Here is a 6,499-nt window from a genome sequence, read left to right as displayed (position 1 = left end):
CTAAATGATAAGCACTCCACTATACGATAGCATTCTCTCCCATTTGCTTATCGTCTACACGATCAGCCCGTTCCTCCGACCTTTACCAAATTCACCAAAGACCACACTTTGGATTCTCACTCCGAGAATACCAAGGGCTCTAAGTGGTGGTGTCATCCCCGCTTCTACTTGCTCGTGCTGTTGCCATTCGTATAAATGATCATGCTGCCGTAGCTGACTGATTTGTTGGGCAGAGTTCGTAGAGGTTCTTCTGCTGCGTTGAGTTCGAAATTGAAGAGAGTCTTCAACTGGTATGTGAACTCAATCCCTTGTATTTTATTTATCAAAGCATGTCGTTAATTTGTATAAATTGCATAACTATTTGTTAGGATGTATGTGTTGTATTTCGGTCACAATGAAATCAGAAAGATCTGAACGCGCTCATGGATGCTCTTCGTTAAGAGTTCCTTCAATTGGTATTAGAGCCAGGTTCTGATATTCCAATTTTATTGTTGCAACGAATTGCATATACATTCTTGGTGGGTGCATATCTACTCTGTTTAATCATTAAATTGTTGTGGATGTGTAGATTAATGGAGTTTTCTAGGATTTTAGCCTTCGTTTGATTTAATTTTTTTTTAGAATAGGTGATATTATTATACAACAACAAGGAGGATCCCACAACTCGGGATCAAAGCAACAAAGAATAAGCAAAGACAGGGCATCAAAACCAAAACAAAGCCAACAGGATAAGAACAGAACAAAACCAGCACATAGACGCAAACTCGCAAACCACTAGGAGGATAGGCAGAGAGAAAAACCCAAAACCCAAAACCCCATAAACTAGGGGCTACAGCAAAACAGAGAACAATGTGAAGTTCAAAGGGAAAAAAACATTCGTACACACACTAGATAAGACCAAGAAGGTCAAACCATCAGGAACTAACACGAGCACGAACCGTAGAGACCATTTAATTCTTTTCCATTTTCGGTTGATTCTAAAGGCCCTGCATCTTTAGGCATTTTTAATCATTATCGAGTTTGTAATTCAATATCAATTTGAGTCTTGAGTCGTTCGTGAAAAAGATCGGAGCAAGGGTTGCTATTCTTCGAGGAAGGAGACGATCAAGGGTTGATCGGGTCGTGTACACGATGGAGTAAGCGATCGTTGAGTATCGGATCGTGTAGACGATGGGATGCTCACATATCGTTTAACACGCGCGTGCACTAGATGATCGTTTAGCTCAACAAGCTTCTTCACTTAGTAACTGACTAAACGATCGCTTAGCAATGCACGGTAAATTGTTTACCTTTCACCACGTTAAGTGATCGCCTAGACGATCAGGCTTCGCAGCCTCGTTGTCGTCTAATTGATCGTTTAGCTTTTGCGCCTATTGTCTACTGCGTGCTGGGCGATCATCTACCTTCAGCGTTTACTAAACAATGAAGTTCTCCTGGCGGTTCAAGACCCAGTTCGCCTGTGAACCGATTCGGTCGATGGAAAATGTAATAGATAGGGTTATTTTATTTCGGTGTTTTTTGTAAAAGCTCATCTCGGTCCATTAATCCTTAGTTTAATACATGTGATGTATATTTTTTTTTAATATGTCATATGGTATTCACATATAGTAAATCTCACCTTAGGTTATGCATTAGTCATGCATCATCTCTTTATTGTAAATGTTATAATTTAGAGAAGCATGATTTAATTATGTAAGAGCATGCTCATGCATCATATAATACAAGAGTTATATTTATGCATGCATAAAAAACATTGACATGCATCATCTTCATATTATAATTGTTATAGTATAAGGGTGAATGGAAAGCATGTTTGCTTAGTTATTATGCGTATATAAAAGTTATATATAGTAATGATCAGACATTGCAGGAAGCATGACACATAGGTTACTTTATAAGCGTTATAAACAACTTGTTGTGCGCAATGGGTTTTTAGTTGTCTCTTTTTAAAAGTTAAAGAGAAATTAGAACTAAAAGAAATAAGAAAGATATGCATGCTCACTTAGGTTTAATTCATGGTTTTAAAATGTTTAAAACTTGGATGACATAGACCTAAGATCATGGTCTAATATGATTAGCAACCCTAAGGCGTTAATCTTTTAATTAGTTTAATAGGATTAAATTGACTAATAACATTTTAAAGTGTAGCAAATCTATCTATAAGGGACCTTTTGTCTAAGGCGGGTTCTGTCTAGGCTGGGGTATTTAAGTTGACGAAAACATAACATCCCTACCTGGGAACTTACCTGGAAAGGTGAATTAAATAGATTTAATGCATGCATGCAAGTTAAAGACAGTCCATTAAAGTGTTTAAATGTGACTACTTGAACTTGTTCGTATTTCATAGACAAAAGTTGTTTATGAGCAGGAGTTAAAAAGATGACTTAGACTAAAATCAGTAGCCAGATTGTATAGGTTAATGAACCCCTAGGTAGAACATTCAGTTGGAGGTACTTGGGGTATAAGATGCTTCACTTAAACCTTTCACATTTCTCATAAATAGTCTACACCGTGAGATCTACCCTCGGCCTTAAGGCACCTTTGGCGTGTCCCCATAATGAATGGTGTTTGGGTAGGTCAATATCAAGGTGGATGGAGAGAGTGTTCATAGTAAGTGGGAATGGAAAGTGCGACAACATATCCCTTGGTCTCCCTTGTTGGATTGAATAAAGTTACTGTGCATCACCTCGAGACACCTTGGGAGTGTCCCCCTAAAGGATGGCAATTTTGTGCGTTTCTTTATTTGATCTTCTGTAAGAAGATAAGGTAACTTAGTCTCTTGTCCTAATCTTCTTCTTCCCTACAGCGGGCTCATTAGGGCAGGACTCTGGCACCGAAAGTGAGGGGTCACACTTACGTAGAATTGTTAAAGGTTAATAGTTCTAGACCGAATAAATGGTGGTTGTTAGGTTCGGTTCCAAAAGTTGGTTCAGCCTAATGGTTGAGAATGTCTCAACCTAGCGAAGGGGCATCTGATCAACCCACCGGTGACGTTTGTCCTACCTCACTGGGGCATCATTGCAAAATAGAAGTTTTTCACTTAGGGTACTTGAAACTGTTTTGCAAAACTAATTGGTTAAACGTGGTTTAGCAAAATCTAATAAAGTTTTATTCGTATTTTCAGCAACAAGTTTTCAAAATGGAAATAGTCACACTAGCTTTGCTTAGCATCGAAAAATCAACTAGCGATAACTTTTCGACATGGAAACATATGATCACGATGATTCTTATCATCGAGGATCTCATGTTCGCTCTTACGGAGGTTTGTCCTCCTATTCCAGCTCCAAATGTGGCTCAAAATGTTTGGGAGGCATATGAGCGATGGACATGGGCGAATGAGAAGGCCCGCGCCTACATCGTGGCAAGTCTTTCTGAAGTCTTGGCTAAAAAACATGAGCCTATGGTCTCAGCGCGTGAGATCATAGAGTCCCTGCGGGGGATGTTTAGATAATCGTTTGAACAGCTTATGCATGAGGCTCAGTACATATTCAACTCCAAAATGGAAGAAGGCACTTTTGTTCGTAAACATGTGCTTAACATGATAGTCCACTTCAATGTGGCGGAGTTGAATGTGTCTACTATCAATGAGGGCAGCCAGGTTAGCATAATCCTGCATTCTTTGCCGGAGAGCTTCCTGCACTTTGTTAGCAATGTGATTCTTAACAAAGTGAAATATAATCTTATAACTTTCCTCAATGAGTTGCAGACCTACAAATCTTTACTGAAAAGTAAGGAGAGGAAGAAGGGTAAGGCAAATATTGTTTCATCCTCTAGGACGTTCCATAGAGGTTTGACCTCAAGAACAAAGTCTGCACCTTCTACTTCTAACTCTGCAAAGGGGAAGAAGAAGAAGAGTGGTAAGGGAAAAGGGAAGCTGCCTGCTAACCCGCCGCCTGTCACCCCAAAAAGGTGTCCATCGGTTGAAAAGGGAAAGTGTTTCCACTGCAACCAAGATGGACACTGGAAGAGGAACTGTCCTCTCTAGCTGAAAGAAAGAAAGGCCGCCAAGGTAGATAAAGGTAAATATGATTTACTTGTACTTGAAACTTGTTTAGTGCAGAATGATGATTCTACCTGGATAATTGATTCGGGTGCCACTAATCACGTTTGTTCTTCTTTTTAGGGGATTAGATCCTGGCGACAGCTGGAGGCTGGTGAGATGACAATGAGAGTAGGCACCGGGCATGTCGTCTCAGCTGTAGCAGCGGGAGGGCTCCAGTTAGCTTTACATAATAGGTTTCTAGTTTCAAATGATGTATATATTGTTCTCGAACTTAAGAAGAACCTCATTTCCATAAAGTGTTTGTTACAATGTAAATACATTGTTTCTTTCAATGTGGATAAAGCGTTTATTCATAAATATGGTGTTACTATTTGTACAGCAAAACTGGAAAGTAATTTATATGTGTTAAGGTCGTTAGCCATTAATTCCCTCCATAACACGGAATTGTTTAAAATTGTCGTAACTCAATCAAAACATTGACGTATTTCTCCAAAAGAAAATTCTCATCTTTGGCATCTTCGTTTAGGGCACATCAATCTTAATAGGATTGAGAGATTGGTGAAGAATGGACTTCTAAGCGAGTTAGAAGAAAATTCTTTACCAGTGTGCGAATCTTGCCTTGAGGGTAAGATGACTAAACGACCTTTTACTGGAAAAGGTTATAGAGCCAAAGAGCCTCTTGAGTTAGTACATTCTGACCTTTGTGGTCCAATGAATGTGTGCGCTTGAGGTGGCTATGAGTATTCTGATTCTTGTTTCTATATCCTTATTCTATATTCTAGCAAACGCCCAGTTTGTAGCTACTGCGCAACTTCTACTTATTGGAAGAAAATAAGTTTCTTGAAATTTTCTATTTCGAGCATATTTAGTCGTACCGACATGGCCTCACTGATTTTTTTTTCCGTAGTTTTAGAATTCTACTGATCCTAAGTACTCCATCTCCATCATTGCATATGGGAATATAGAAAGTAAAGTGGCGTTGAGTTTCTCGACCCTTTGCCTTAGGATTAGTCAGTACGGAATGTACTAGATTTTTAGCACGTACAACCATCAAACTAGAGACCAAAGCGGAGAGGGGAAAGACTACTGATACCGAGTACTACCTCGAACGAAGGTTACTAGCCTTCGTATTATTTAAATAAAAAAAAATATGTTGTCTCGTAGATAGCAAGGTCAGTTGATTGTTGCTAAAACTGATGATTACTCTAGGTATGAATTTGTTTATCTTATGCAACGAAAGTCTGAATCCTTTGAAAAGTTCAAAGAGTTCAAGGCTGAAGTTGAAAACGCATTGGATAGACGGATTAAAACACTTCGATCGGATCGAGGTGGATAGTTTTTGGACTCGAGATTCTAGGACTATTTGATAGAACATGGAATCATTTTTGAGCAATGGACAGTCAAGACCGCGGTTTACTGAATGGCAATCTTGAGGTATGTACCTATTTATATGGTGTGCAACCCTAGGGATTCATAGCCATAGGTCAAGAGGCAAAGAAGGGTTTAGCAAGGCTGGAATCGGGATCCATTTCGGGTGAAACAGTGCGTCTCGAGCTATTTCTGAACTATACGAATTATGAGTACTGCAATCAGATCATTATGGCTTTGACCCAAAACAGTTGATGAATCTTGTGTTACAGAGAAGACTCAATTCAACGCTTTCAGAAGTAACTCTTCTTATTTGTATGTAGACGATATGAGCTAGCTCGAGTTGGATATGATGATTATGTCTACTGACTTGCAAGTATATACTGATTGGTTAACGACCCAATTCGAGGCAATGAAGAGATTTGACGAGAGACTCAATTTGTTTAGCTGGTATACATGATCTTTGGGATCGTATAAGAAACAAAAATGCTGAGGCACGGTGTCTAGGGCATCGGTACGATATGACAAGATGTTTGCTCACGTACCGATGAAAAATCTCTCAATGAGGGGGCTTACCTATGCCGTTTCAGGCATGGAGTCATCGGTTTGTCATAGGACATTGTGTCCTAAGACACTTCAAGAGGTTGAGGAGATGTGACAGGTCCAATATTGCGTCTGTTCGTTTGCAGTTGTTTGTATGTACGCGGTATGCTCTGTACTTCATCCTAGACAATAGTGCTACGCCTATCGGCAATAGTCAGTTATGCGTATACAGTTCTTACCCAGAGCAGGGTCAACTTGGACTGCAGTGAAGACATCCTCAAGTATTTAACGGAGACGAGAGACTACATGCTTATGTATAGGTTAGGGATTGTGATTTTACTGGCAGTACATGGATATCTAATCTTTTCAACTGATAAGGGACTCTCGTAAGCCACATCAAGAGGTTAGTCTTTACTTCTTACGAAGGAGTTGATGCTAAGTGTGGCGAAGCACTAAAGCGGGGTGGCATCAGTCGATCTTCCATTATGGAAGGCGGAGGTACGTATGCAGCTTTAACCGAGATACTGAAGGAAGGCCTGTCTGGCTCAGGATGTTTTTTGATTAGAATTGAGAATATGTTTCCAG

This window comes from Benincasa hispida, chromosome 2 (genome assembly GCF_009727055.1).
Source record: "Benincasa hispida cultivar B227 chromosome 2, ASM972705v1, whole genome shotgun sequence".
Taxonomy (NCBI): Eukaryota; Viridiplantae; Streptophyta; class Magnoliopsida; order Cucurbitales; family Cucurbitaceae; genus Benincasa; species Benincasa hispida.
Note: the sequence above shows the minus strand (reverse complement) of the source record.